This window comes from Pristiophorus japonicus, chromosome 6 (genome assembly GCF_044704955.1).
Source record: "Pristiophorus japonicus isolate sPriJap1 chromosome 6, sPriJap1.hap1, whole genome shotgun sequence".
NCBI lineage: Eukaryota > Metazoa > Chordata > Chondrichthyes > Pristiophoridae > Pristiophorus > Pristiophorus japonicus.
This window is the reverse complement of record NC_091982.1, coordinates 101,935,518-101,950,924: the sequence shown is the minus strand read 5'-3', so window position 1 is coordinate 101,950,924 and position 15,407 is coordinate 101,935,518. Positions and strand designations below refer to the sequence as shown.

General features: G+C 44.2%; 1 protein-coding gene across 7 annotated transcripts in view; it reads left to right on the top strand.

Moving 5' to 3' along the window:
* The window catches only part of elf1 (E74-like ETS transcription factor 1), a 272,982-nt gene that overhangs the window by 128,555 nt on the left and 129,020 nt on the right, over positions 1-15,407 (top strand). The gene's annotated exons all lie outside the window — the stretch shown is intronic.

Here is a 15,407-nt window from a genome sequence, read left to right as displayed (position 1 = left end):
TTTTAGTTTCTGGTCCCGTGAACTTTGGTTCCATTCTCTAAAATCGATCAACAGCCTGCTTTTGAGATTACCGTTTGGCTTGGGTCCCTTCAAGTTACATTAAAGCCAAATCTAAGCTTTGGCCATTGATCACCAACTGTTACACGTTTAAAAGGGCAGGTTTGTAATTTCTGATTTATAAGCTTGATACTCCTTTATTCAAATGTTGGCTAGCCGGCACAAAGCTGAATTTGCTGCCATGTTGAATGGGAATCATTTCACAGCTGTTTCCCTCAAAATAGGAACTTTTACCTTAAAGTGGTGGAATGTTTGAAAGAACGCCTTGAAAATGTCCTGTTGTGCAACCTGTATTAGACACGCAAGTTCATTGACATGCCCATCTTTTGATTGCGTGTTAATGATGTTTTGTATGTCAGGTAGTTATGATTTGGCAGACTTTCAAAGAGGGAAAAGAAATGAGAAAGGTGGGGTAAGCTGTTAAATGAAGCAGATGCTTAATGGGAATAGCTGACTAATATCAATTACTTTTCCGACTCATGGATACTTGAGTTTAAATGCACCCCGTCATTCAAAATGTCCTTGGCACACGCTGGCACTGTAAACTCTAATACTGAAGCACGTCTGCAAGATGGACAGGCAGAGAATTCTGATGCTGAGCATGTCTGAATTGAGAAAAATCTTACACTCTTGATTTTGAACAGGAAAGCCCTTTTGTGATATAAAATTGATCTGAATTTACAACTGCAATGCACACAGGGTCAAAGTCTGTCTGTGCCAGCATGGACCAAATAGCATATTGATTAGCGAGTGAGAATTAATTTGGTGAATCATTACAAAGAAATAGCATTCTTTTCCTCTGTCAGTTCAGACTAACCGAAGTGAAGGATATAAAAAGCCTCTCTCCATTTGTGAGCTGAAGACTTTTAGTCAGAAAACTATAGCGATTGGACAGGCATTGACCATTATCTTTCGAAGATGGCCATCACTTTGAGATATGTATCTTTTCAGTTGAGTGTAATCACTGGAGAATTTATTCTTAATACTTTATAAGCTAGTACATTCTTTAGTGATGTTTTCCACTTGCAGAAACCGAGGTGATAATCTTGCCTTTTTAAAAAAAATCATAATTTTGAAAGTAATGAATAGCAAAATGTTTATTACAGTTTGGGGTCGACTCCCTTTAATTCAAAGTCACTTAATTCAGATTATTCATCGGTTTCAAACACAAAATAATTTTCTGTCTTAATTAAGTTGCTTACTTTGAATTACTGGATGATTTAATTTTCCTTCAATTAAAAGAAAAATGACTAGTTCAGCAGAACTTTGCTGGCTAGGCTGAGACCTAGCCAATCAGGAGTTGGCTGACCTCGTGGCTTAACAGTCGCTCAACTAGTCAAATAACAACCACGGATGTTAATCCAGCTCCAGACAGCAGGGAACTTGGAAATTAAGCAGAACAAGAAATTCTTTGAAAGACTGATTTATAGATCCATGGCATTAGTGCCAAGCTCATTGCTGTTGTATGTTTGGATACGCACAATTAACCTCCGGGTTTTGAAATCATTGACAAAGTGCAAACTACAGTTTAAGTTTCTGAAATTGTGTATGTTGTCCACTGGTTGCGTTCATTTATTGGCTAGTTCTTGCTGCCTTGTGTACAAGGTATCAGCCGTGGTTCCGTTGGTAGATTTCTGGCCTTTGAGTCAGAACATGGTGGGTTCAAGTCGCACGCCAGAGACCAGAGAGAAAGATCTGACGTTTATACACCTCTTCAGGATGTCCCATAAGAACTAGGAGCAGGAGTCTGCCATTTGGCCCCTCGAGCCTGCTCCACCATTCAATAATGAGCACAAGTTTCAAGTTTATATCCAATTCTCTTTTGAATGTTACTATTGATTCTCCTCAAGGTATTAGCGAGGCCACACTTGGAATACTGTGCGTGGTTTTGGTTTCCATATTTACGAAAGGATATACTTGCTTTGGAGGCAGTTCAGAGAAGGCTCACTAGGTTGATTCCGAGGATGAGGATGGCTTATGAGGAAAGGTTGAGTAGGTTGGGCCTCTATTCATTGGAATGCAGAAGAATGAAAGGTGATCTTATTGAAACATATAAGGGGGCTTGACAAGGTGGCTGCAGAGAGGATGTTTCCACTGGTGGGTGAGACTAGAACTAGAGGGCATGATCTTAGAAAAAGGGGCTGCCCATTGAAAAGAGATGAGGAGAAATTTCTTCTCTGAGGGTTGTAAATCTGTGGAATTCGCTGCGTTAGAGAGCTGTGGAAGCTGGGACATTGAATACATTTTGGACAGAAATAGACAGTTTCTTAACTGATAAGGGGATAAGGGGTTATGGGGAGTGGGTGGGGAAGTGGAGCTGAGTCCATGATCAGATCAGCCATAGTCTTATTGAATGGTGGAGCAGGCTCGAGGGGCCGTATGGCCTACTCCTGCTCCTATTTCTTATGTTCTTATTTGCCCATCTGCTTCTTTTGCCAATTCCCTTCAATCCATGTCCTCTAGGTACCTATCCAGTGGAAACAGTTTCTCCTTACTTACTCTTGAAAATCCTTCATAATTTTGAGCACATTATTCTGGTGCTGCACTGTCTTTCGGATGAGACATTAACCTAAAGCCCCGTCTGCTCTCTCAGGTGGATGTAGATGATCCCCTGGCATTAATTGAAATTTCTAAAATGGCTGGACTTCCAACATTGCCAGGGAGAAATGTGTTCAATGAAGTGAATTTTTAATTAGTCTGGATATTAATTAATTAAAATGTTTGAGGATTGAACTTCCACTTGAGTATGACCGTTTAACGCTATTTATACACCGTTATTAAATAGGGTGCAGGAATGTAGTGTGAGTGCACTAAGTATTCATATGCGAGCTTTGAAGATTAGAAGTTCTACCCTTTTGGTATTTTCCATATGGCTTTTTTAAAATAAATGGGAACTGGAGTGAAATACTGAGGCCAAATCAAGGGGTGCCATGGTGAGTTGGATGACATGCGTTCTTGTGCACTTTTGTTCTTCAAATTAATACTCAGTTTTTAAAAAAGTGTGAATGAACAGCATTCAAATATTATTGGCAATGTCCTGGAACTGATGTTACGCCATCAGCCTTGAGCATAAACACCATTCTGTGATGATGCAACTGCCTGCCAGCTGTTCTGAGCCAACAACACAATTGAGCGTCACTTCTGCAAAGAACGTGTGCAAGCTGAGACATAATGGAACCGGATTGCAAACTCAATTTCAAAAGAATGCACGGCCCACCTTTTATGAAGAGCAAATACATCACTGCCATTGAAAATAACGTTTATTGAAGCGTGCTTGAGGAGTGAGGATATAATGGACGCATTACACATAGGTGTCTGATACCCTATTTTATATAATGACCAGAGAAGCTGGGATTGTTCTATTTGGAGCAGAGAAGGTTAAGGGGAGATTTGAAAGAGGTGTTCAAAACTATGAAGGATTTTCAAGAGTATATAAGGAGAAACTGTTTCCAGGAGGGTCGGTAACTAGAGGACGTGGATTGAAGGGAATTGGCAAAAGAACCAGATGGGGGGATGAGAATCAATAGTAACTTTCATTAAGAAAATTGGATATAAACTTGAAAAGGAAAACATTGCAGGGCTATGGGGAAAGAGCAGGGGAATGGGACCAATTGGACAGCTCTTTGAAAGAGCTGAATGAGCTCCTTTTGTGCTGTACAATTCTATGAGGCTGCGTCCATTGCAAGCGATCCTACAATATGTTGGGGCTGATTGTGCTCCCTGTCCACTGTAGGCTGAACTCTCACGCTGGCTCTGCCAGCTTCTAATTCTTTTGCATGCACAGTTGTTCAAAGGTGACATTCCTCCCGCCTCCACGGTTCTGGCTGCAGATCTTCCTTGACGTTCAGGGAAGCCATGCACTACCAAGCAATGATCGGACCATGTTGTTGCCTGGAGGGTCAGGCTGAGAGTTTGGCTAATATGGGCAGGCTGAGAGCCAGTCCCCACCAATGGCAAGTACCATTCGCGGTGCCCATTTCTCTTGCTGCCCCAAGAGGCAGGGAGCAAGGATCATCTTGTGATTTGGTGCTTTCGGCCTTCAGAGGGATTTTTGTTCTGTTTAAAATGCAGGTCTATATTACAAATGGATTATAGCTGCCAGCGAATGTGTTGCAAGGCTAGAGCCGGTACTGGATGGTAGTATTGTCAGTTACACTTTTGTGAATATATTACTCATTATCCTTGTGTAATGACATCTTGACAATATAACTTGGTCCTCAGTACAGAGTTGGTTATCAGTTTTATGGATTTGTAGGGCATGAAAATAGTTTACAGTACTAAAGCATTGATCAGCTTAGAGTTTCTGATGAACGTTATTTTAATTCTGGCAATAATCCATTTCATATAAGTGGGTTACTCCCCTATTATAATAACATCTGCTGGAAAATCGAGGCGATGGATACCATTGTACTGATGATTCTCAGCCCCTCGATACAGCAGCATGCCCAAAGTCCTGCGTGTACCTTCCACTCTTCCAACTCCACCTTCAGCTATCTCAGCGCCCTTCAACACCCCCGGCTCCCCCCACACTCTGAAAACTCTCCTGAAACCTCTTACCTTTCTCCATTGCCTTCATCCAGAGCCTTCTGAAGACCCACCTCTTCCACCTGGCTTTCAGTTACCTCTCCGAATCTTTCTTCGACTGCTGCTTGGTTACCAGTTATTTTTGCCGCTCTGAAGCACTTTGGGACATTAAGTTATGTTTACGATGCCTTAAAAGTGTATGTTGTTGTTTTTATATAGACTTTAAATCAGTGGCAGTTTGGAAAGGATTAAACAGCTCTGTCCTAACTTGAAATTATCTTAAGTCTGTTCATGTGCTTAATTGCAATACGTTTAATCTTCAGTGATTCAGATGTTATAGGGTTTTGGCTTCCTTCTATCCATTTTAATTAGCCTCCTTCTTGGCACTAAGTACAATTTTATGGATTGAGCACAACCTGCCTTTTTGAGTTAAAGCATCATTATTGATTCGAATGAGGTGTCTTGCAAGATGCTTCACATTTCTCAACATGCCTGATGTGATATCAAGAGCAGTGCCAGAAAATATTTTTCACATTACTTGGCATAGGAGTTTCTAAACTTGGATATATTTTCACTGGATCTAAACTATATCCAGAGAAAATTGAGCCTCAAAACTAATAGAATCACGGCTATGGGCAGGGAGGCCATCTATTGGATATGCAAAAGCTACAAAAGATTAGATGCACCAAGAAAGCAGATGAGGGATTGGTGTGAAAGGAAAAATTGACTTATGTTACATGCAAACTAGTGAGTTGCAGTGGAACCATGAAGGAGGGCATTCCCTGATGGATAAGTTCCCTGAGTCCCAAAGTTACTGTACACTTCTGATTGTTCTACCTCTCCCCATCCGGCCTCTCCCCATCCAACTGCCAGCCTCCATTACTCACCATCCATGGCCTGTCCTCCCCTCTCCCTCTTTCTCTATCCCCCCCCACCCCTGCTAGGCTTGACAGACATGGGGCAGTCGAATTCAAAATTTGGTCGACGCGAGGCTGTAAGTATAAGATAATACTAATAAATCCAATAGAGAAATTTCTTTACTCAGAGAGTGGTTAGAATGTGGAACTTGCAACCAGAAGGAGTAGTACAGGCAAATAGAATAGATGCATTTAAGGGAAATCTAGTCAAACACATAAGGGAGAAAGGAATAGAAGGTTATGCTGATGCGGTTAAGCGAAGAGGGGTGGGAGGAGACTCGTGTGGAGCATTAACATCGGCATGGACCAGTTCGGCTGAATGGCTTGTTTCTGTGCTGTACATTCTGAGGCATGCCGATTTGGTATTATATAGTAGGTATGTATCCTCCCATAGAGAAATGTCTTTACCGAGGTAGTGGTGAGTGACCTGGAGAACTTTGATTTGTCTACTAACCCATGGGTATCCAAACTGACAATTTGGCCCTCGAGCTCGGGTGACTCAATCCCATTTGCAATCCTTTCTTCACTGGATTGTCCAATTTGAATTGTACGCCTTGGAGGTTTAGAAAGTGCTATGCTTAGCACTGTCGGCACATTGGTGAAAAAAATCCTAATTCGGAACACCACCACCAACTTCAACTTGCATTTATCCAGCAGCTTTAACACAGTAAAACGTCTCGAGGCACTTCGCAGGAGCAAAATCAGACAAACATTTTGATACCAAGTCAAAGAAGGAGACATTAAGGACAGGTGACCAAAAGCTTGTTCAAAGAGGTAAGTTTTAAGGAGGCTCTTAAAGGAGGAGATGTGTTAATATCAGCAATGTGGGATATTTGCAAATTAATGGGAACATGGGTTTAAAAATTATATATGTGGCTCCCAAGGCTCCTCCTTACTCACCCCACAGACAAGAAACTTGGAAACCCCTGCACTGGAGGCTTCAATGTAAATATGTCCCTCTTGTATGATAATACACAATAATAACTCAATGGGGAAATTCATCATGGAATGGTTCGCCATATTTATGTGTGCTGAAGATTCATGTTTAAAGCTGCCTTTGTATTGGCTTGGTTTTAATTTGGATTCTGGAGACTCGTGTCTGTGAGCCACTCCCAGCATTTACATTGCTAAATCTGGCTCGTCTTTCCCCAACAGCAGACTTGTAGACGCACGGAAATTGGAGTCAAGAGTAATGGATAAAGAAAGGAACAACTTGCATTTATATAGCGCCTTTCACGACCACAGGTCATCCCAAAGTGCTTTACAGCCAATGAAGTACTTTTGAAGTGTAGTCAATGTTGCAACGTGGGAAACATGGCAGCCAATATGCACACAGCAAAATCCCACAGACTGCACTTCAATGAATGACCAGATTAGGTGTTGGTTGAGTGATGAATATTGGACAGGAACCCGGAGAGAATTCCCCCCTGCTCTTCTTCAAAATAGTACTGTGGGATCTTTGACGCCCACCTCCATTTAACATCTGATCCAAAGGATAGCACCTCTGATCGGGCACCGCTCGCTGTGCCCTGCACTAAACTGTCATCCTAGATTTTGTGCTCAAGTCTCTGCAGTGCGGCTTGAACCCACAACCTTCTGGCTGAGACGCAAGTGTGCTACCATTGAGCCAAGGCTTTATAGTGTGTTGAAAAGATAGTAATTGGAGAGAGAACACCGGAAGGCACAGCTTTCACTCTGCCTCCAAAAGAGAGAAAAACAGGTTAACATTTTGACTGGAGCTCTCTCATCACAGTCTCTCTTTCAGATCCAGAACAGCGGAGAGCTGTTCTGGATTTCCAACACCAGTTTTTATTTTAGACTCCGTGTTTGCTGCTTCATTTATCCTAAGTAATTGACTACACAATTTATGCTGCAAGACTGCCATTTGTACATTAAAGAGGGCCTGTTCTTTTGAGAAAATAAAAAGAAAGAAAGACTTGCATTTATATAGTGCCTTTCATGACCATCAGACGTCTCAAAGCGCTTTACAGCCAATGAAATACTGTTGTAATGTGGGAAACGTGGCAGCCAATTCACGCACAACAATGTGATAATGACCAGATAATCTGCATTTGTTACATTGATTGAGGGATAAATATCGGCCAGGACACCGGGGATAACTTTCGTGCTCTTCTTTGAAATAGTGCCATGGGATCTTTTACGTTCACCTGAGAGGGCAGACAAGGCCTCGGTTTAACGTCTCATCCGAAAGACAGTGCAGCACTCCCTCAGCACTGCACTGGAGTGTCAGCCTAGATTTTTTTTTTGTGCTCAAGTCTCTGGAGCGGGACTGGAACCCACAACATTCTGACTCCGAGGCGAGGGTGCTACCCACTGAGCCACAGTAGACACCACATAATGTTAAATGTTTTGAAGAGAAGCACGTGAGCCATTATTGGTATCCTTTGGTCATTCCGACATTTTAAAAAAGTACTCCTGTATATTAAGTAACAACACTGAATTTCATCAACAGTGGAAAGGTTACATGTCCGACCTGTTTCTCCGGAGACTCATTCTGGTGCGGGGGTGGGTGCTGTGCACAGAGTCTGCTGCAGACTCTAAGATGGGGTGGGGTATATGATGCTCTTGAATTGCTTTGAACTGTGCAATCAGTCATCTACAGATAAGCAATGCTGCTCCCGGTCTAGTGGACCAGTGCTCAAGTGATGGACTGAGCCTCACTAATAGATCGTCGCTCACATGGCTGTTCGATCCAATGACACCGGTTCGTGGGTTGCACCTGATACAAGATGGCTGGCCATCGAGTATTCGTTTTAATTCTTACTTTTGTGTAATTGCAATCGTAGTATAATGATGTAGGTGACTGATAGTAAGGTAGCAGCTGAGGGTATATAATCTCATTATTTGGTACGCACACTGCATATTATCTACATTTGCATATTATCTACATTCCCAACCACACACTCTGATCCTGTGCAATCTGGGACTTTGGCGCTGCTAATTATTATTTTTGAATAGTCTCTTGGGTGATAGCAGTATTGGCAGTTTCATTTCTGTGTTGCTAAAGATTTTACAGGAATTGTGATTGCTTCAGAAGACTGACTTCCATATGTGTGTTTACTATAGTTCGGCTGCTTTACACGACGAAGTGTAGCTGATTGAGGCAGAGCTTAACGCATTCTGTCCAAGGTCTATAGCCGCTCCGTTTTGGAGCACGGAACACTTCCTTGGGTTTCCTCGTGTTTGGAGTGGTGCACGGTATCAACAGACTGCAAGCAAATTGTATCGGGGCATTGACTCCACTGCAACCCCCAGCCACCAAAGTTCTGGAGCTTTATACACAGCAGGCATGCAGTCAGAGGCAACGCTGTAAAAGAAACCATGCTGTTCTTGGGACTGGACTTCCCTTGGGAGAAGGAGAAGGGCCTGGGCCAGTCTGTAATCGAGCCCTGTGACAACTTTACTCTTCCCACACGTGTGCCACATCACAATTGCTTTGGAGTTGAGTTTCCCGCTTTGGAGCAACTGTACGGGGCAATCTGGCCCATGCGCAGCTGCCTATTGCTGCTAAATCCTCACTCCAGGCAGATTATGGACCAAATTGGATAGTGGGCACATCACGGGGCTGAAATTTAGGGTCTCGAAGAGACCCATTAATGCCCTTTTGTGGTGGCCATTACTAAAAATCGAATGGCCGCCGCTCTGGGGTCAACAGGCCGACCCGATCTAAGTTCATTTTGAGGATTTTTCAGCCTGGACCCCGTCCCGCCCAAGTAGATGCACTGCCAAATTAAAATTAAAAAAATACTTACCTATCCATTTTCAGCTCCATCTGTCGATCCCCCGTCAGGTGGTGCCCCCGGCAGGTTTTTCTGCTGGTGAACCATCCCCGCACTGAGTGCGGCCTGGCAGCGCGGCTGCCCTTAAAGCGGGAGGGCCCACTGCCACGGCCGCAACGGAAGAATTTTTGCTGGCCGACTTGCTGATCGGCTGGCAATTACTGCCCCCAGGTTTGGCCGGGCAGCCTGGCACCCCCATCTTGGGTGCCAGGCTGCTGGCCCGGCCAAAACCCTCCCTGGTGGCCCAGTGGCCAAAGTTTAAAAAATGATTGAATCTCTCCACTTTAATGGAGAGGCGAGAGCGTGCTGATGCACACGTGCTGTGACATCACCACGTTGATTGACAGCGGCGGACGGCCCCACCGACCCATTTTCAGCCAGTCAGCGTGGCTTCGAGTCTAAGGCCTGCCCCATTATGATCCATTTCCTGTAGGACTGTGAAAAAAAATTCAAAGTCCTGAAAATGGATCTACTCACCGCACCACGAGTTCCAGCGGTGAGTAACAGCTGAAAACTAATAGGTGTGCCAGCTTTTTGGTGCTTCTGAATTTCGGCCCCCTTGTGTGACAGCTCAGAAGACCAAGACAGTAATACTGCTGAGGGCCTTAAAAGGAGCGGAGCTGTGGGTCCTGGAGCAGTGTGACGGTGTACCATTCCAGGGAGCAGTGCGAGCTGGTGCAGGAGGGCGGTGGCAGTGAAGAGGGTAACTGAATTGGACGTCACCAAGGCCCAGGTCAGTGATTGGAGTGTGGGCAGGTACAGCAGGAGCAGCGACGTCGAGGCAAAGGAGCGGCGAGTGATCGTGGAGCGATGTGATAGGGGCCCAGGAGAGGTGCGAGTTCGGGGCCCAGAAGAGGCACGGGCCAGCCCACACTGCGATATGTGCGGACACTAGGTCCGTGCAGTAGAGCTTGGTCTCCAGTTGTCTTGGTCAATCCTTGCTACTGGACCAAGACCTAGCTCTGTCAAGCCCGTGTGGTGGCTGGTGTGCAACAGTCACCACACGTTAAAAAAAAAGCCACGCACCGGCATCTTGCACCCTTCAACATGTAGTTCGGGATCCGGAATATTGGGTCCTTCATTGAAACATCTATGAACTCATCCCTTTTTAGTGTGGAAGCAAGTCATCCTCGACTCGAGGGACCGCCTTAGAAGAAGAACTGCTGAGAAAGATTGACCGCATTCCCATCCACTCTTCGCTATAAAGACTGTAAGCTCTTCAGTTCACATCATTGAGCTGCAAGGCTAGGTGACCACATCTGGTCTATGTTGGGTAAATAAGTAGCGAACATGGTGGGAAGAATTGGTGAACGAATGGATTCTGTAAGAAAGTTCAGGCCTGCTTGTCATGCCAGCAACTTCCGTGTTGTACAAAAGCAGGATCTACTCCGTGATGGAATATTGTAGTTCAGTCAGGCATTGGATCCAGCCAGTTGCTTCTTGGCACTCTGCAGCCATGCAGACCAGTATACTTGAGACTGACCAATTCCACGGCAATGTCTGTCCCTTACTATACTGAAGTGATGTGATGGGAACAGAACCAGAGTTGCTTTACTGTTTAAATTAGATCTCCATGTTTATGTGAAAGACGGGAGAGCTTGTGCAGCAGCTGTACTTCAGCATTTACATCAGACAGTCTGTTCACAATACCAGCGATGAAGATTCACAGACTCACCTCCTGCATTTGGTATTCTGTCCCAAACAGCGTATTTACCCGGACCCCTTGCCCTACTCTAGAAATTCAAATGGCAAGATATCCGCTTGAAGTACCACGATTACTGGAGTGTGCATTGCCTGTGGGAAATCTGGGAGTTGCTAATTGGTACCTTACTGCAATTTTTCCAAGACTTTATGTGGTCGCACTTATCCCTCTATATTGATCTCTTTTGCACTCTCTTGCTCTCTCTCCCGCATGCACATAGTCTCTCTTTGTATGGGTCTACCTTACAGTGCGTGTGTCTGTTTTTTCTCTCTCTCCCCTCACGAATACAGTTATGTTGATCAGACTGGGTCTAACATGATGATGATCACACACATGGATGTTAAGATCATACGCTACATCATTTTGATTTTTATGATGAACCTGTTCGATCCTTTCGTTAAATCTATTTTCAAAAAGCTCGAACTGCCCTTTGCTGCAAAATGTTTTTATTCTAATCTTTTTATCGTTCATTTAATTTACATTTGCAGCAATTTTAGTCTAATCTAAAGTGGCATCTACATGGAGCGCCCTTGTAGGGGCCTTTGAAGAATTTGGGTAGTTACTTTCTGTTGGTGTGTGGGGGAGGGGCAAGAGCCAAATAAAATAACCGAGTGCGCTGAGACCTAATGTCCAATGTCACGTGATCAGTAACCATCTTAGTGACTAGCGTGACTTTATTCCTTCACAGGAAAACATATTCAACCACAGAGCAGAACAAATCCACCAACAGGATGGTGAGTGGCACAGTGAGTATACACAGGAGCACCCGACACAAACATATTCTCCTTTTCACTTTCTCACCAAGTCTTTAATTTGCATTTATGATTTTGCCTTTTGCAGTGTTTTGTTTTGCATTAGCAAAACTTTCTATTGATAGTACTATTAGAGTGAGACACCTGCTACACGACAATTCAGTCAGTAACCTAGCAGATGCCAGTTTGATAGGCAGTCAGGATGAATAAGACTAATGGCTGAGAGCCACTCCCAGCATTTACCTTGCTAAATCCAGCTTCTCTTTCTCAGCAGCAGACTTGTAGACGCACAGAAGTAATGGATAAAGAAAGAAAGAACTTGCATTTATATAGTGCGTTTCACAACCTCCAGGCATTCCAAAGCACTTTGAAGCCAATTTTTGAAGTGTGGTCACTGTTGTAATATAGGAAATGTGGCAGCCAGTTTGCACACAGCAAGCTCCCACATACAGCAATGTGATAATGACCAGATTATCTGTTTTTTTAGTGATGTTGATTGAGGGATAAATATTGGCCAGGATAACTCCCCTGCTCTTTTTTTGAAATAGTGCAATAGGATCTTTAACTGAGAGGGCAGACGGGGCCTCGGTTTAACGTCTCAACCGAAAGACGGCACCTCCGACTGTGCAGCATTCCCTCAGCACTGCTCTGGAGTTTCAGCCTAGATTTTGTGCTCAAGTCCCTGGAGTGGGACTTGAACCCACAACCTTCAGACTCAGAGGTGTGAGTGCTACCCACTGAGACATGGCTGACACCCCTCCATTAGGAACGCCTGTGGCTTCAGTGACCCCAGTCTATGAAAGTGAAGGCTTCTGATTTGCTACCTCTTGACCCTGATCCAGTGCGTGGGTATCTGCATCAAGCTAGGGTAGTATTAGCTTCACCTGTGATGCTCCCCACAGTTGAAGAGACAGACACAAACATGAAAAATAACTATTTAGTGGGGAATGCAAATAAAGACTAAACTGTCTGGCTTTTTCATCACCAACTAGGTGTTATTGTTGTAACTATTACCGATAATAGGATCGCAATATACTGCCCTGCCATGAGATCTTGAACATTTTGTTCAAAGGTGGATGTGCTGGCTGCTGGGGACCGTTTGAGCGAGGGTAGATTTGTTTTACTGTAGAATGAACTGTAACAGTCTTGTGTTTGTGTTAAATTTGTCCTGAAGTATTAAAAGAATCCAGGGTCGGTCGGTCGGGATGTTGCTATGAACACCTTAGCTTACAGACTGCTGCCTCTTTTAACATTAGTGAGCACTAGTCTAATCAGTCACTGAAATCTAATAACGTATCTGCTTGTAGTTGGACGCTTGTGACTTGGTTGTCCAGCTTGGGCTCAAGGTCGACATGTGGTTGTGAACTGTCGTGCTATAGCTGCTTTTAAATAGGCCTTGGAGGGGTGTTAGTGCAGCCGGTTCCAAAAGCCAGTTTCTGCTGCAGCCAACGGCAACTGACAGGCAATTGCTGGTTCGATACGTTGGGATTTCTGCCGGTTGCACGGGATTTGTGTTTTAGGAACGGATCACGCGAACACCCTTCTACGGCCAGTGTAAAAGCAGCATGCCACATTTCAGACAGACATTCGTGTTCGAGTATCTCTGCGTGTGTTTTTTCACTGTAGAGCGCAGTGTCGGCCTTTTCTGCTGATTTTATGGCCAAGTGGACAGCCAGCTCTCGAGCTGCCGCCTATACCCCGAGCAAATGCGTCGCAATGGCCTGAGAATTAGTGATTTTTAAACCTCCCCCCCCCACTCCTCTTTCAAGATGCTCCGCTCCCATTGCTGAGATAACGGGTGACTGAACTGTTCAAGAGGCGATTCTGGAATATTGCCCAAAGATCCTAGTGTGGTGGACACTGTCCCTATCTTGCATCACACATCTCTGAAACATGAGTGACAACTGTGCATTTGTTTTAAAGTGATGATGAAATGCAGCTTTTCTCTTGGCCGCCATGCGTCCTCAGATGCTGGGTGAAACCTTTCACTGACCAGCAGGAGTAGGGTGAGCCGCTCAAGATGGCTGCCGCCTCTTCTCCGTCACCAGTGTTTTATAGTGTTGCCAGAGGAAGCGGAGCTGTGGGGAAAGAGCAGGAGGAAGTGGGACTAATAATATAGCCCTTTCAAAAAGCCAGCACAGGCATTATGGGCCAAATGGCTGCCTCCTGTGTTATAATTCTGTGAAGTCATCTTTTAAGATGGGCTTTTGACCTTTGAGGCCATGCTCCCAGCTCCATTACTGAACAGTGCTGGAAGAGGAAGTTGGAACTGCTTTTGGCTGCAGCTCTGAGCAAGGCAGCATCAGTCTAATCATTAAATGAGGATAAAAGTCTGCAAAACCTTTAAGGGTCACTGGGCATGGAAATATGATCTCATCACGCAGGGTAAATTTAATAATTTAAATGTACTTTTTAAAAGCCTGTTGCAAATAGGTATTAACTTGAGCATTCATTGATTTATGTTTAAAGGTACACCTATAAATCATTTTGGTTAAGTGGCGGGTGCTGATAAATGGTAGTATTAGGGGTGATGGAGCGGTTCGCATGCTTGACGCTGTGAGGGCAATGAATTCATTTCAGTAGAGATGTAACAGCTTCCAGTGTGTAAGCTAAATCAGCCGCCTTGCGCTGTTGTGCTTGGCCTTTCCTGCTGGCTGCCACTTAGCAAAAATACAGCACGATGAACCGTCATTAAGAAATTATTATCCTTCTTTAAAAATGCAGCCCTAGATTGACCTCTGACCTTTAAAAAGACATGGTGGTAGTTTGCTAGAATATCAGAACTGGCCCTTGGCTGTCTTGCTGGAATTTGAATAGCTTCTCGAAGCTGACTGCAAATTCTTTCTGTCTCGTTAAACCCTTACTCTTGTTTGTCTTACCCCTGAGGTCAAAACATTAAACTTTTTTGTTTAAGCATTCATGACTGTTTGTAGTTATATGGCGTGCCTAGAATTTATTTACTTGTGTATATTTTTCTCTTCCTATCCTTTCCTTGTTGTGCCTCTCATCTCCCTCCAAGGCATACCATCCCCCAAGTTTCAAGCTGTGCAACTGACCTCCCAGGCTGCTCTGAAATCAAATGTGGGCTGAGGCAACTCACCCCCTCTACTTCTCTCTTTCGAGCAGCCCTTGGCCTCTGTTCCGTGCTCCGAACACCCATGATATCCTGGCTGAGTGGAGAATTGTGGATGAGCATCGTGTAATATGAGCAGTTGGACCGATTGAGCAAGCTGAAGTGTCACGAATCTTTTTCTGTTGCTGGAAGTAGTGTTGTTGTTTATATAGCTACCAGAGGGCCTCCGGTGTCAGAAACCTAGAACTACAGCATCATGAGCCAAAAATAGAAATAACTTGCATTTATATAGCGACTTTCACGACCTCAGGACGTCCCAAAGCACTTTACAGTCAATGAAGTAGTATTTGAAGTGTAGTCACTGCTGTGACGCAGGAAACCGGGCAGCCAATTTGCGCACAGCAAGCTCCCACAAACACAGCTGTGATAATGAGCAGATTAATCTGTTTTCAGTGCTGGTTGAGGGCTAACTGTTGGCCAGGAGTCCGGGCAGATCTCCCCTGCTCTTCTAAATAGATCTTTTACAACCACCTGAGAAATGAGGCCTTTTTTAAAAAAAAAATCAAGTAATGATCTGAATGT